This window comes from Pteropus vampyrus, unplaced genomic scaffold (assembly GCF_000151845.1).
Source record: "Pteropus vampyrus isolate Shadow unplaced genomic scaffold, Pvam_2.0 Scaffold74, whole genome shotgun sequence".
Taxonomy (NCBI): Eukaryota; Metazoa; Chordata; class Mammalia; order Chiroptera; family Pteropodidae; genus Pteropus; species Pteropus vampyrus.
Window position 1 is genome coordinate 7545417 of NW_011888855.1, and position 16954 is coordinate 7562370.

At 38.9% G+C, this 16954-nt stretch overlaps 1 non-coding gene across 1 annotated transcript; it reads right to left on the reverse strand.

The window, feature by feature from the left end:
* Positions 1 to 4875: 4875 nt before the first annotated feature.
* Positions 4876 to 5015, reverse strand: LOC111741179. The gene has a single exon (XR_002780920.1). It is a non-coding gene; the product is annotated as a U4 spliceosomal RNA (small nuclear RNA).
* Between the last annotated feature and the right edge of the window lie 11939 nt (positions 5016 to 16954).

Genomic DNA, 16954 nt, shown 5'->3' on the forward strand with positions numbered 1-16954 from the left:
TTTGTTTTAATGAGAATACTATATCCATAGCATTTAGAACGAGCGTGTGTTTATAGTTGTGTACCAAGTTAACTAATCATAGATAATAACTTAATAACTCTACATATATCTATAAAAGTGTCAGATAGGCCTATCCCCAAATATTAAAATTTGCTCTTTGAGAAGAGTTGGATTATGGATGATTTGTTTGTTTGTTAAATTTTAAAATATGTGTCTGTACATTATCTAAATTTTCTGCATTAAGCATGTATTTCTGCAGTTCAAATGTGATTAATATATCTCAGATAAATTTACTTCCTAATTAAAAGAATACATTCTCTCATGCCATCATTATTTTAAATTGAATGAATATAAATTCACCAGCTATCTGTAATCCATATAAACCCTAACGTTTATTGTTACTTTGGAAACCTCGGTCAGAAAGAAGGAAAAATAAAAAGATATTGCCTTTTGACTATTAGGTAGAGCATGTTACTTTCTTAATTTTTTTCTTAATTTTCTATTTAATTGAGTTCTAGAGACACTAATACCAATTCCCAGAACTACTTTGGCTTTTAGAATCTGCACAGATCCCAGGGAATGTATAATTTCTCCATTGCTTAGCAACCATTCCATTATTTTCAGGACCTTGTTAAATGAATGAATGCATTTTGATGACAAGACAGCTTTATTCATGCCACACTCTGGGCCACCATGTAGTAATAAGAGATAACGAAATGAAATATTGCAGAGATCATGTCCCTAGTCACTTCTGCTCACAGAAACCCTCTGAAGGGCTGGGTAGGAAAAGAAACTTTTTATGCAAACAGATTTTAAAAGCTAATAGAAAAGCATATTGATTCTGAAATAATTATATTGTATACACACATTTACATTTTCTCTTTATATGTTATTGGATGACTTTCCATGAATAAAATAGAAGTAGAAATGCTATGCGAATGACAATCTTTCACAATTTAAAAACTCCTAAAATGGCTTTGGTTTTCCTTACACTGATGCATGTTATAGTCAGACCTGCATTGGAATATAACTGATGGATGATCAAGGTTCCCAGTTTAAACTAGCTCAAACATTTGGCGAGGAAAGATTGGGATTGCAATAACACATCCTACAAAACCAGTTCCTTTGTAAGAAGCAAGTACTCTGTGTTAATACCCTTTATTTTTATTTTTTATGTTTTTATTATTATTAATTTATTTTTTATGTGACATTGATTAACGAAATCCAATAATTTTCATCTATACACTTTAACAGTAAGGCATATATATACTTAGACTGTGTGTTTACCTCCTGTAGTTACATTTCTTTCTGTCACCATATATTTGACCCCCTTTACCCCGTCTACCGCCCCTCTCCCCCACACCCTACCTTCTCGTAACCGCTAGTCTATAGTCCATGTCCATGAGTCTCTGTTTGTTTGTCCTGTTCATCTGTTGCTTTTAGGTTTATATTCCACATATAAGCGATATATGTGATTTTCAACTTTTTCTCTCTGGCTTATTTTGCTTAGCATGATTATCTCGAGGTCCATCCATGTTGTCTCAAATGGCAGTATTTCATTTCTTCTTATGGCTGAATAATATTCCATTGTATATATGTACCACAGCTTCTTTATCCAGTCATCTATTGTAGGACACTTTGGTAGCTTCCATGTCCTGGCCACTGTGAATAATGCTGCTAGGAACATCAGTGCGCAAATATCTTTTCGGATATGGGGTTTCAAGTCTTTGGGGTAAATACCCAGTAGAGGGATTGCTGGATCATATGGTAGATCCATTCTTAGTTTTTTGAGGAACTTCCATACTGTTTTCCATAGTGGCTGTACCAATTGGCAGTCTCACCAGCAATGTATGAAGGTTCCTTTTTCTCCACATCCTCTCGAACATTTGTTATTACTTGTCCTGCTGATTATAGCTATTCTAACAGGTGTGAGATGGTATCTCATTGTGGTTTTGATTTGCATTTCCCTAATAGTTAGGGATGTTGAGCATCTTTTCAAATATTTGTATGTCCTCTAGGGAGAAGTGTCGTTCATTTTTTGATTGAATCATTTGGTTTTTGTTGTTATTGAGTTGTATGAGTTTTTTGTATATTTTGGATAATAGGCCCTTATTGGAGGCATTGCTTGCAAATATATTTTCCCATTCAGATGGCTGTCTCTTTACATTGTTGACAATTTCTTTTGCTGAGCAGAAGCTTTTTAGTTTGATGTAGTCCCATTCATTTATTTTAGCTTTTACTTCCCTTGTCTTTGAAGTCAAATTCATAAAATCCTCAAATTCAAAAAGTCCAAGGTTTAGTTCCTGTGTTTTCTTCTTTGCATTTTATTGTTTCAAATCTTATATTCAGATCCTTAATCCATTTTGAGTTACCCTTTAAATGGAAATCACAATTCTAAACAATTATGGCTTAACGTATTTACATTTTGGTTTTGACTCTCAGAACGCTCAGAGCAAAATTTTGGTGCTTAAATTCCAGTAATAATTTTACCCTCAGGTCCTGACAAGCTTTATATTTTCTAACACATCTCTAAGGAAACACACACATACACACAAACACACACACACACACACGCACATGCCCACACACACGTGCACATATATGCCCACACACGCATTATGAATGACATTGACAACAAACTGAGTCTAAAATGTACTGTTATAGTATTATGTTACCTAAAACGTATACGATTAAGTAATGAAAACTTTGAGAATGAAATATATTCGTAGGCTTCAAGTCCAGGAGCAGAGGCAAGACTTTATCGTCTCTTTGCTTAGTCCCTTCTCTTCAGCCCAGGGAACCTTTCAGACTTGTCTGTGGTAGAACCAATACTGAGAATCAACATTTCTACTTTCAGTTCATGTTCTTCAACTCATTGCCTCCCTTTTCCTGCCAGAAACTTTTAAGTTTAGGGTTAAATCTTTTGCCGTAAAAATCTAAATACAGTTGACCCTTGAACAGTGCAAAGGTTAGAGGCACTGACAACCCACCCATAAACTGTGCAGTAGTAATTCTGCATGTAACTTTTGATTCCCCAAAAACTTGACTATAGTTGTCCCTCGGTATCTACGGAGGATTGATTCCAAGACTCATTGTGGGTACCAGGTTCCACAGATGCTCAAGTCCCTCATATAAAATAGCATAGAATAATGCATACAGTTGGCCTCTGCATCTGTGGATTCCCAACCACAGATTGAAAATACAGTTTTTGATCTGTGATTGGTTTACTTGCAGATGTGAAACCCGGGGTTATAGAGGGCCAACTGTATAATCATTGAAAAAAATCTATGTAAAAGTGGACCCATCCATTTCAAACCCATACTGTTCAAGGGTCGACTGTAATACAAAAGCATGTGGGGTAAAAATTCACCCACTTTGTTTCCCCACACATGAAAATTTTGTGTATGTGTATAGTCTAGCTTTTGGTACTTAAGAAAATAACCAAAATATGCTTTGAGTGGGTGACTCAATTCAGTTCAACAATTAAAGTCCATACCTTGTGTCTGCAAGTATCACCATTTGGGAGCTGAGGCAAGGTAGAGAGTGGGAGTATGTAGTCATATGTGCGACAGCTCTTGTCTTCAATGAGCTTATAGGCTGTTTTGGGAGGTAAAGCACAGACAAGATCACAAACAATGTTAAGATGTACAGTTTGAGAAGATATTATGTAATTCAGACAAGTATAAGTCTATTATTGAATGCTTAATGAAGGAAGTAGAATTTTAGATGGGTCTCGAAAGATGGGTAAGATTTAGAGAAGCCAAAAGTTTAATTTTAATTTGTGCACTACATTTTTCCTAACAGGACCAAAATGTGGCTTATAATAAGACAAATTACTTAACTTCTCTGTGCATTACTTAGTTTTCTCCTTAGTGAAATGAGGTAATAAAAATAGAACCATCTTTGTAGAGTTACGGTAAAGATTAAATGAAATTCTATATCTAAATAGCTTAGAACAATTGCCTGGACGACAGTATCAGTGTTTACTTCTCTTACACAGAATGAAGTGAACAGGGCCCCATGTAGTTTTGCAAAAGTTTCCCTCATTCCTGTTCTTTGCCATGGAGAACAGTGAAGTGAGGTTTAGTTTGACGGGCATGTGCATGGGGAGGTGAATGCTTACAGAGGAAGAGAGTGCAAATAGCTGCTTCTTAGAATGTGAGACAAGGTTTCTTACCGCCACTTACTTTTCTCTGTTGTTGAACTTGGAAATCAATAAAATCTTCAATGTGTCCTGAATAATTTTAGTTTAAAAGCCAAGCCCTTTAGAATGGAGAGTTTAGGATCATCTCAACTGCGTATCTTGAAATGCTGCCTACTTAGGCATTTAAAACCCACAGAAGCTGGGCTCCAACCTACTGTGTGCTCTGGCCTGAAGTACCTGAGCAGGCCATCCATTGGGACTGGACTCAGTCTCTTCTCCCATCCCATCTCCATCCCTGGCTCTGTCCAAGTATCTTTCTTAGTATCATGGTTGTCCATGTTTCTAGTTCTGACAAACATTTATTCAGATGTGTTAATAAAAACAATAAGCCTTGATGTTACCATTTGCCTATTACAAAAACATCCTTGAGTCAAAGGTTACTCAAAAAGCTCACGATTACTTCTATAAGAGCAGACCAGATCAGTTCTTTCTTAGAGAAATAACACGTGAGTGCAGTCACCTTTACTGTGAACAAGGAAACATTTCTGTAACAAGAAAAACATTAATGATAAAATTGGGGACCTTCATATCAGCAAAGAGGGTAGAAGTGACTCTAGAGGTAGCAGGTTCTTTCAATTAAAATCTACTTTAAATGGGGTGATCACCAAGATGTTTTAACCTGAATTTAAAAGCAAAAGTAGCATTTTTTTTGCCTTTTCCTCCCTTAAAATTGTTTTTAAGTAATTTCTATTATATATTATACATATATAGAAAATGCATAAAACATACATATTTGGGAAAAGTTTTCAATTAGCAGTAATCATGCCTTGGATAAACCTCATTGGTTATGATACGGCCACTGTGCAAAGCTAAAACATGCGTGCATGGTTTAACAAATTATTATAAAGCAAGCCATGCGTAACTACCTTCTTAAGCCAGCACCCCACAGCACCCAGAAGCCTCTCCCAGCCTCTACTTCTTTTCTTTCTTTTCTTAAAATTAAGTTTCTTGGGGTAACATTGGTTAATACAATTATATAATTTTCAGGTGTACATTATAATTTAACATCTGTGTATTCTATTGTATGTTCACCACCCAAAGTCCAGTTTCCTTCAGCTACCATATATTTGATCCCCTTTACCCACTTCACCCTTCCCCTACCCCCCTATTTATTTTCTGAATTTTATGGTAATCACTTAACTTGCTTTACTTCATAATTTTATCCCCTGAGTATGAATCTTTGTACACTATAGTTTAGTTCTGTTTGTGTTTGCAGTTTAAATAAGTCAAATCATACAACATGTGTTCTGTGTGTCTGCCTTCCTAAGCACAGTATTTATCCATGTTGTTGTGTGTGACTGGGTTCATTACTTTTTATTTATGTATGGCATTCCAGTTTTTTGGTGTGAATATACCCAAAATATATATCCATACTTTTGTTGATAGACTTTTGGGTTATTTGCAGTTTAGGGCTATTTAGATAATGCTGCTGTGAACATTCTTGTACCTTTCCTTTGGTGCACATGTGCACACATCTTTATTAGGCATAGACCCAGGAGTAGAATTGCTGGGTCACAGAATATGCAAATCTTCAACTTTAGTAAACAACGCCAATAGTGTTCTAATGCAGTTGTCCCAGTTTATACTCTCACCAACAGTGTATGACAGTTTTCCTCTTAACTTTTAGAAGAGGAAAAAAAGTTTTTCAGGATGTTAAAATATGTTTAACTATGTGAAATTTATACATTTGGCTATTGCAGAAACAGGGTGAGTTTCATGGACTAAATTCCTATAGATGGTATGAGTGGCGGGCTCAGTAAGTGCTCTTGCTCTGGACTCTGACAAACCTGAGTTCAAATCTTGGCTTTGCCATTTATTTGCTATGTTATATTCAAGGCATTTAACATTTTAAATTCTGTTTTCTTATCTGTAAAAAGAACAAGTGAAAATAGTATGTAATTCATACGATTTTTTAATTGATTTAATGAGATAACATAGTTAAGGTGCCAAGTACATTGTTCAGCACATAGAAAACCTGAAGATAATGGTTGCTGCTGCTGCTGCTGCTACTACTAATACTGCTATTTGCATTCAGGATTTCCTTTATAACCATAGCAGTGAGAAAACAGAAAGTTAGACTTGACCATCTATATCTTTATATTTTCCAATTATGTCTAACCTAAGGAAATAGTCTCAGAAAGGGAGAATCAAGATGTTTATGAGCCAGGACTCAGTTTTGCTTAAGTGGCATCAGCCATGTAAGCAGACATTCATCAAGAGATGACTTCCCAGGTCACCCTGATAGTTCTACATTTCTTGGCACCTCAGAGATAAAATAGTTGGAACCCTAAGCCCTTTACCACCTGGCCATGGAGCTCCAGTGCTCTGCTGCCCTCATTCCTGGCACAGCCAGCCAGCAGAAATCTCCTGATTTCTGAGACTATAGCTATGAGAGCATCATGGCCACCACATCCCGTTGGGCCTCTGTTCACCACTGCTCTGGGATGCAGCTGCAGGATCTGTTCCCAGAGGATAGTAGTAGATGACCGCCAGCAATGCTGGAAACAGGAGTCACAGAAGCCAGGATGCAGGGTGGAAATTATTGTAAAATATCCTACAGAGAGTGAGCGGGAAGGCTGCCAGTGTAATTCTGCACCAAACTTGACTGACCCCACAGCAGCTTCTCTCCAGCATCTGCATGTTTTTGTCCACTCTTCTAAGAAGATTCCTAACAGGCATCAGGAAGATTTCATGTTCTAGAATCAGAACTCTAAAAGTCCTCTACGTGGAAGACACATTGCAGTTCTATGGTGCAGGGTCTAGAACTCCTAAAGGTATGAGGGATGTGATGCCACTAAGGGTCAGGCTCAGAAGTGGGGCAGGTTTTTTGTCTGAAGGGAGGCGTCCAGCCCTGGTCTTGATGGGGAAGGAGGAGGTACAGGATGGATTATGGGGTTTGACTTTCAGACTTGATTTGGAAAAACTACTTATTCAATGAAGTCATTGCCATTTTAGAGTCAAGCTTTCCCACTCCTGATTCCTTTGTTTTAGGGCAGTGACATTTTAGGAAAGACTTAGAAGTCTGCTGGATAGGGAACTTGAGTCTGGGTTAGCCAAAAATCTGAATCAGAGCATGCACCCGTGCACATACGTTCAATGACTCAAAATAGGCTAAATAGGGTCTTGTATTAGAGAACTTGGTCTAATAATCTTGGAATCACTCTAGACTACTTGATCTCTTCATGCCACATACCAGATTTCTCCACTCTAGTCAATTCTTTTCTTTGAAATGTACCCCTCCTAAGTTTTTCCTTTTTCTTACTTTAAATCTTTCTACCTTTATTTCTTTGTTATTGCCAAGACCTCCCACTCCAATAAATCTTTCATAGGTCTGCCAATTTAATGTTATTAAAAGAATTCTTTCATCATTTCATGATGAAAAGCACAAATAGGCTTCCAAAATTGTAACATTCCTCAGCCTGGAACTTGAGATCCTTCACAGTCTACCAATTTTTCATTCTCATTTCCCATCATTTCTCAGTGAGTCCTCTTTTACAGTCCAATTAAGCAATTAATTGTCCCTGTAACAAGCTATACCCTCTGTTCATCTATGGCCCATCCTCTAATACCATCATTTTCTTTCCTTTTTCTTCTATCAAGCCCAGTATTGCCAGAGTGTGGAATGTGTCTCTCTGGTGTCATACACAGTATAATTAGGAGATAGACCAAACTTTTTGAAACTTTAATATGTAAAGTTTAAATAAATATGTATTATGGAATAAACAAATGGTCACATTATACCCATGACTTCATAGATACCATTATCCAAGATGGGTGAGAACAGGTAATGCCACAGTATCCCACTTTTACAGACTGAAGAATTACAGGTATTCCACATTCTGAGGATATAAATGTGGTAGTCACACGTCCTTGGTCAGCGTGATTGGTTCAGGAATGTGGTTCAGTTTAGTCCAGTGAAAAGAAGTCTGCCAGGGACTTTAAGAAAGAAATCTCACTCTCAAGAGTGAGCCAGCAGAAGTGACAGCTTTCCCTCTCTCTTTTTCTGGACGTAGAGGCTGCAGATATGAAGATGGAAACTGCTATAAGTACTTTGGTGCCATGAGGGAAGTCAGCCTGGGAACAAAGTCAGCTCCCATGGTGAGGACAAAGTTGAGAAAAGTTTAAAGAGGTCTGTTTTAAAGATGAAAGCAATTCTAACTGGACTTATAGTTACACAAGCTAATGCATTAACTTACAAGTCAGCATGAGTTGGTGTCTTTGCCACTTCAGTCTCCAGAGCATAAAGAATGATTCAGTATGGATGGTATGGGTTGCTAATATAGGTCCTTGCTTCCTCAATTTTTGTTTGACCTGATGGCTGTAGTTGGAAAATGGCAATAATTGTCACATTCTGGTGTAAATGGATAATATCACTCATAATTTGAGGCCTCAGGGCCTTTGGCAGCATCAGCTCTGCAGAGAGCTGAGGGGACAGTATCTTGGGAACTTGTAGTCCATTCGTGGTGAGTGTGACAGTCCAGCAATTAGGAGGCTATGCTATAGATGATCCATGTCTGTGATTCTTTCTTTTCAGAAGTCTGTGGAAATTTCACTTCTGGAAGCTATCATTCATTTAGTAAGTGAAATGTAAACCTTAGAGTTAGGATTTTGGTCTTTGTTTTTCTCTTGTTTTGGTCCCATTAGAGAGCAGTGGTTAAAATTAAGATTTTTACAATGCGAAAGTGAGTCTATGTTGGAAATATAAGTACTAGTGGTGATTGGTATTTAAATGGTTGCTCTGATAGCCATAAGCTTCATTTGTTTAGAAGGCACTAGTTAGAAAGAAGATGGAGAATCGGGAATAGGATACCTGAGAGAAATGTGTTGTCCTTTTCAGCTGTAGGGATAATTTACTTCAGAAAATAGAAATGGGCCCAAATAGTATAAATGAGTTCAGCATTCCTGGAGAAGAGAATATTTAAAGAAGCATCATTTATCACATTATTTAAAATAGCCAAGATATGGAAACAACCTAATCGTCCATCAACAGATGAATGAATAAAGAAAATATGATATGTACGTACAATGGAATATTTTTCACCCTTAAAAAAAGAAGGAAATTCTGCCATATGTGATAACAAGGATGAACCTGTAGGACATTATGCTAAGTGAAATAAGCCAGCCACAGAAGGATGAATACTGCATAATTCCATTTGTACAAGTTAATTATAATGGTCAGATTCATAGAAACACAGAGTACAGTGACAGCTGGTTTCAGGGGATGGAGGGGCAGGGGAAATGAGGTGTCGTTCAGCGGGTATAAACTTTCAGTTATGCTGGGTGAGTAAGTTCTAGAGGTCTGCTGAATAACATTGTGCCTGTAGTTAGCAACACTATAATTGTGCACTTAAAAATCTGCAAAGAGGGTAGATATCACCCTCTTTAGGTGTTCTTACCACAAAACAAAAACAAAACAGAAAAGGGCAGGAGGAAGCTTTTGGAGGTGTTGGATATGTTTATTGCCTTGATTGTGGAGGTGATTTCATGAATGAATGCATATCTCCAAACTCATCAAATTCTATTCATTAAATATGTCCAAATTTTTTTTGTATGTCAACTATACCTCAGTAAAACTGTTTTTAAAGAAAGCAATTTTACTATGTTTGGCTTGTTTTGTATGCATTCAACATACAGAAAAGTCTGACTAGAATAGATAATGGCTCTTAAGGGAAAATGCTATGCTATTGATGATGAGTAACTTCAGCTGCTATGTCAGGTAACTGAATTCCCAGTGACTTTACACAGTACAATTTATTTCTCTCTTATATCATGGTACAGGTTGGAGAGGGTTGGTCTTTTAGGGACCTAGATACCATGCTCCTTTGGGTCCTATGAGTTCTTTCCTGCCCACGAGCCAGTGGAGAAGAGAAGGAACACATGTTGGAAGTAAGGGCTGGATTGAAAATGGCACACTTCACTTCCACTCACTTTCTGTTGGCCAGAAGATAACCATAGGACCAGATTAGCTTCACGTCAAGCTTTATGCCAAGAAAGTAAGGATCTCATGGATTTTGTGAAGATCAGCTCTCTCTACACAGTTCTAAGTAAAAGGCATCTATCTATACAGTTAACCAAACTCGCAAACCTTTACCTGCTCTAACAGGCAGTGTGCCAGAGGAGTCAGAGCCAGTAGTGTCTGTTTACCATGAGAATGCTCTAGAGAACACAACATCCTGTTTGTGGCTCTCACCCCAAAGTGACAGGATCATAAGCAACTTTCTCTTTGGAGAAAGGCCTCAGATATGATACAGTCATTGAATACCTGGCCTGGGTTATACTTTTCCAACAACAATAAAAGTTGTTAGGTGTCAGGCATAGACATGAGAGATATGAGAACCCAATTTATTTTCAGAGTATGAAACATTAGAAGAAGATAAATGTCTCTAGAGTTTTTATAAGACTTCCCAAGGTAATAAGCTCTGGACAGTCTACATGCGCTCAGCTTGAAGCCATCCTGAGTAAACTGTGGTTCTTTTTTTCTTTCAAAATACATCTTGTCTCAAAGACCTGTTCCTCTTGCTGCTTAGAACCAGAAGTCTAAGAAATGAGAATAGTTTTGTAGTGAAAGGTCAAGGTAGGCCTCGGTTATTGACGAGACTTGGGAGCTGTGATGGCATAAAAATGCATTGTACTGTCCTTTTACTTGGAAATGTTTTGGTTTTGCCTGAGGCCATCCTTCCCATGAATAGCTCTCTACTCTGACAGCCACCTTTGGCTCAAACACTCCCTGAAGTATTTGCTGACCCTTCCATAGACTTCATGGCAATCTCACACAAGAACTTCTGCCCAACTTTCTTTCCATCTCTCTGGGATCTGACTTGCATTACAGTCTGATGGCTCTCCCAACTTATCTTGGCTTCTTCATTTCCTTTTATGTGGGCATTTTCCTGTAAAGTCCTTGCACATCCCTCTTGGCATCTTCTTGGAAGACCCAGACTGACACAAAAGTTCATGCTTAATATTACTTCGTTGTCTATCACTTGCAAAGAAAGCACATACACATATTTATGCACACCATACATTTCCACGAAGGTCAGTTCTAGTAAATCTTCCTTTAAAACTCCTATGAATTAGAGGTGGCTCCATAGTATAGTGGTTAGCACATCTGCTTTACACGTAGAAGTTCCTGGGTTCGTGCCCCAGGTGGAGCCACGGACCATACCCCGGGTTCTCCAGGCCCTGGTTGCGCACCGCAAGCATGTGGGAGAAGACACCCCACCTTCAGAGATCCAGTTCTTAATGGGAAACAGCAACATCCATAGGTCAGGGGTGGAAGTGGGGGCAGGGATTAAAGAGGGAAAAAATAAAAAAAAAAAAAAAAACTCCTATGAATTAAGAGAGGAAACTGAACAACCAAGAACCTGTGAAAAAGGATGTTGGAGAGATCATGAGGCTAGGGGAAACTTCTCTCTCTGGAGGTCCTTAGGAAAATAAATACAGGAAACAACAGCAAATGGGTAATAAGGTACCATTTTAATATTTATTGTCGGTTGGCTCAGACTCAATGAAGAGCTTTCTAGTAGGCTGGGCTGAGTTGGGCTTGAGTATCCAACTTAGTCTAAAGGCCTAATGGACTCTTCAAAATCTTTAGCTCAAACCTAAATTCCAGAATTTACTTACCCTATAGCAAGACATGTGGGACAAAAGACAAGGGAGCAAGAGTACCGAAGGCCATGTGCTTGAAAAAAAGAACAAGATGGCTGAGCCTCTTCTCACATGGGAGTGAACTCTGCCTTACTTCATCCCCTAAACCACAAGAGAAAAAGGGAAATAAAAGAGGACATCCTGGGAGTTCACACTGACCACAGTCACTAGTCTTGGAAACCAATCCAATCAGATTACTCTTTCCTTTTCTCTGGGAAGAGAATAGGGAGGGGCAGATGATCCTTCCCAGGGAGCATACTTAGATCCTTACTAAAACGTACATTAATTAGCTAAGAGCTCAGTATGTGTTTCATGTAATGGGTCTTATGGGAGGCAGTCTCTCCCCTTGAGGAGTTGAAAATTCAGTTGGGAGTTGAAACAGATACATTCAGAGCAATCAGATGACAATTCAGTGCTCAGCTCTGTGGTTCTGACCCATAGGATGGATGGGAACAATGTGGGCTGGGCTGAGCAGCCTGAGCTTCCAAAAAGAGTTAGGTCTGAGTGAGACCACAGAAGATACACTAGAAGGATGGGAGGAGGCAGTGGTTAAGTGCTCAGATACTCGCATGCAACAGACAGACCTGGGCTCAGACCTTGGTTCTACGTCTTATGAGGCTTCACAGGTTCCTGAATTTTTCTGAGCTTCAATTTCCTTATTTATAAAGTAGAAATAATATTCTTATATGACAGGGAGTTGCATATATGATATAAAACATGAAACATGCCCAGCCTTTGTGGTAGATGGCCACTTACCATGGTAGCCGCAGGGAAGGACCCTTCCAGCTGAGGAGAGCAGCAGTAATAGGTATATGTGGAGGGCTAGGAGGAGATCAGATGGCCAGAGAGAAGAATGCACTTTGCAAGGTCATGGGGAGTCAAGGTGGCTGGTGCGATGGGCCTAGGTAAAACAATCACGCAAAGCTGGGTGAAATTCAGGCTCGTTGCAGAAAAATAAAAAGACAGGGAAGGTTTTCCAGTAAAGAGTGGCAGTTGGGGGTAGGTGTTTAAATACATAAGTCCCTGGTTACAATAGAGTAAAAAGGGGACTTTTTTCTTTTAGTCAGAAAGGAGGCTGCGTTCTTCCTCTTTGAAGAGTTGTGCACACTGTATCTACAGCATGGAAGAGCAGATTGCATTTTCTCATCTTAAACAATCAAGGATGCTATTAGGGAAACTTGTAGAAGGCCAGGCAGTTTGCCTGTTGTAATACCAATTGCTTGCAGAATTGTGTTAGCATCCCATAGCTACAGCTGCATTTGCAAATAAGATATGTAAGGAAATTAAATGCAAAGACAGTGTGGAGTCTTATTGAAAAAGTTATTTCTCAAAAATTTACAATTTATATTTTTTTAATCAATCACAACAAACACATAAAAGACACTTGGCCTCTAATTTGTATTCCAACCTAATTACAAAATGACTAATCTATTTACTGAGCTCTTTAATTTTTACCCATATTTCCATTTTCCCCCTGCCTGTTGATTCCAATACACATGCAAATTTATTTGGTTCTTGAACTTACATATATGTAATTTTCCATGTCATTTAACATTACTTAAATATCTCTGGTCCCTATGGCCTTTTTCCCCTAGTGGTTTAATCTTGACCTATTCCCAGACTCAGCATGCGTTCCTATCTGTTTTTATTAAGATGTTTTGGTCTTCTTTGGAAAATAAAAATTGCATGTGATGTAGCCCATTGGGATTTAATCACAGTAAAAATGACAGCAGTATTAAAGACTCACAGCTTGATTTAATCAGCCTTGTGTGTAAGTACCCTCCCACCCTCCATATTCGTTCCAGCCAAGGAACACAGGCAGTAGAATTGGCCAGCCCCACATTGTTTCACCAACCGTTAGTCTTCTTTTGCTTTGGTTCTGGTCAGTGGAGAGTGTAAGATCTCCAGGCCCCAGGACTCCTCTGCTTCCCAGTATATTCTGGCTCAGCCAATTCAGAATCAACTTAGTGGCCGTTTTTGTGGCTAAACTTGAGGGTCATATTTCTTTTCTGCCTATCCCAGGCTAAAGCCCCACCGCTGCTCCCTAGTCTTTAATCAGGGAGGCTCCTGAGCCAAGGAAATAACAGAGACATCCTAGGGATTCATTGCTCATGGACACTGTTGGATGATGGCTTAACAGAGACATCAAGATTGATGCAGAATATCATATGAAGAGTGTTGTTAGGGTCCATCCACAGCATGCACCAGAATGGCTTAGGGATAACCATGCACCAGTACTGTTCAATAATTCGCTTTCAAAGTACTCATGAGGAAAGAAGGAGCTACATGTGAGGGAGCTCTGTGAAACTTGATCTGGTTGCTAGGTAGGCCCAAGGCTTATCGTGGTGTCTCCGAGCACTGCACAGGCTTACTTATGAAGAGCTTTCCACAACCTCAGAAGCCCCTGGCAGAGAAAATCCATGCCCAGCAGCAGCTATGTGCTAGGAGGGGAGAATAAATGTAGAGAAAACAGAAGGGCATTGAAATAAGAATAATAAGAAAGAAAAAAGAAGGATAGAAAAATATTTATGTCATAGGGAAGGGTAAGGAAGGGGCATTCAGTATTCACAGTTACAAACAACTTGTCTGACCTCCTAAATTGAATGGACATGAGGACCTATGCCCTGGATTTCTCAGGAAAACTTATTTCAAATCATTTTACTTATTGTCAGGCTGTGGATCTTAAATTTAGATTCAGAAAAGTGGCCATCAGAAAGAAAGCACATGAAAATAAATGCTCTCCCAGTTATATGGACCCTGCAGACATATGGGACAATTGACTTCTGGTCCTGGTAAGCATATCCAATGTAACCTATTATTACGAGTGAGTTATGTATCTTACAGTAGACTGCATTAGCTCTGGTGAATACTTCTCTGAATTAATGATGATCGGCAGGAATTTCTTGGAACTAATACATGCTGTATTTGCCTTTTGTTTTTTTCCTGGTGACTATGTGAGCCTTATTTCTCTGGAATTCCTGTAACACTTTAAAAAATTTAGAAGACAAGCCCCTAGTAAGATTGGTCAATTACTAGCATTTCGCCATTGGTAGTTTTGATTTTCATTTTAATCCAATAGATGTCATTTAAGGAATAACAATTAAAAAAATAAAATAAAATAGTTAAGTGTTCACCGTAGAAAATTTTCATCATGCAGAAAAGCACAAAAGAGAAAATCAATATTACTAATGGTTTACCCAGGAATAATGACTGCTAGCATGCTGACATTTTGGATTTTTATATATGTAGCCATCTAGCCTTTTTTCCAGATTGTGTTTGAGTGAGTGAGAGAGTGAGCATGTGTGTGTGTGTGTGAGAGAGAGAGAGACAGACAGAGGCAGAGATGGAACACACATACTTTTTCCATGGCTATAAAAGTGGGCTTACATCCTACATGCTACTATTCTCTGTTATTTGACATTAGGTAACTCCCAGGTTTTTGTTTTAAAATACTGATATAAATCTCCCAGTCCATCAGTTTGAGGTCACAACTATGAAGATTTCCTTAGAGAAAAATGCCTAGAATTGGACAAAGAGAATAAGCATTTTAGGGCCTTCTGATAGTTATTATCTAATTATCCTCCAGAAGGAGAACTGAACTTCATTTTCAGACTCATAGTATGAGCCATCACCTGGTCTGAACCTTTGCCAACACTAGGTATTGCCCATTGGTACATTTTCATGTCTATATTGAAGTCATATTAATTTAGGATTGTAAAATAATAACAGCCATATACTAGGCCTTTCTTTAAGGTCAGATCCTATGCAGAGCACTTTACATATGAATATCTCCCTCGAAACATGCTACCACCCTAGGAGATGGTGTTATTAATATCCTCATTTTTCAGGTGAGGATGTGAAGATAAGAATGGTTAAGCAACTTGCCTGATAATTAGCAAATTTGCAACTGGGATTGTGTGATTTCAAAGCTTTTGTTTTTACTGACAGAACCGGCCTGCTTCAGTAGCGGATAATTCCTAGGACTTTAAGTTTTCAGATGCTACATAAACTGTTCCCAAGAAAAGGATTCTGGGACTTTGAAATTTGCATGCAGCAGCATTATTGGGAACAGCTCTTAGGAACAGCCTCTGTGGGTGCAGGACAGGGCAGAGACACAAGATGGTCAGAAAAAGTTAAAAAGCAAAACAGTTGTGACAAAGGCCTCAGCTGATCCCACATGGAGTTCTGGAGCCAGAGAGATGAAGAATTGTTTTAGAGTGCCCTGAGTTAGGGTGAGAAGGTCAGATCTTTGTAATCTTGTCATTGAATGTGGGTGGTTTAACTTTGGGTGCATTTATCCAAAGGCAATTCCCAGAGAGATTTAGCTTGATCTGTCTGGCAGGGAGTACCCCTGACAGCTGGCAGAATGAGTGCCTTGGTACTGAAAGAGGGTTGGGGTAACACACCATCCACTAAAAACTCAAGAACAGCTGTTCAAGAGACTGACCTGATGAATCAAACAGAGGCCCAATTTCTTGCCTGTCTTTAGTCCTTCTGGGAAAAGTATGCCTTTCTAAGGAGTTTTGCCTCCCTTTCTAGGACTTGCTGGAGAAGGCCATTGTCTCAGATGTATTCAGCTTCAGAACACTGGCAATGGGGGAAAGAACTGAGGCTGTGGCCAAAGAATCCCAGAATGTCACTGTGCATTAGCTGGTGATGTCACCAAGGGCCTTATAGAAGACAGCTTCTGGTGTCTTGTACCAATGGCCTGCTTTCATTTCAGGAATCACCCCATTCCCATTTTCAGTGCATGTGGTTCTCTGGTGCTAACCCTCTCCCCAGCCCTAGGGAGGGGTACAGGACCAAATGCCTCCAGTGATTGGTTAAAGGATAAACAAATACCTTCTCCAGGCCAATGAGAGTCAGGCCTGTTAAAAGTTTGGATGAAACTTTTGAAAGATTCTCTTTCCACAAAAGTTGCTCCAGCTTGGTGTTGCTGGTGGCCATCTTGGTCTTTACTTGGAAAGAACTCTCTTGGAGAAAACTGGAGGGAAAGGAAACACAGAGAGACAATAAAAGAAACAAAGAGACACAGAGACAGAGTGAGACTGATTTTAGTGACATAGTTTTAGCACTTGAATTCAGATAAGCCTGAGGTTATACTTT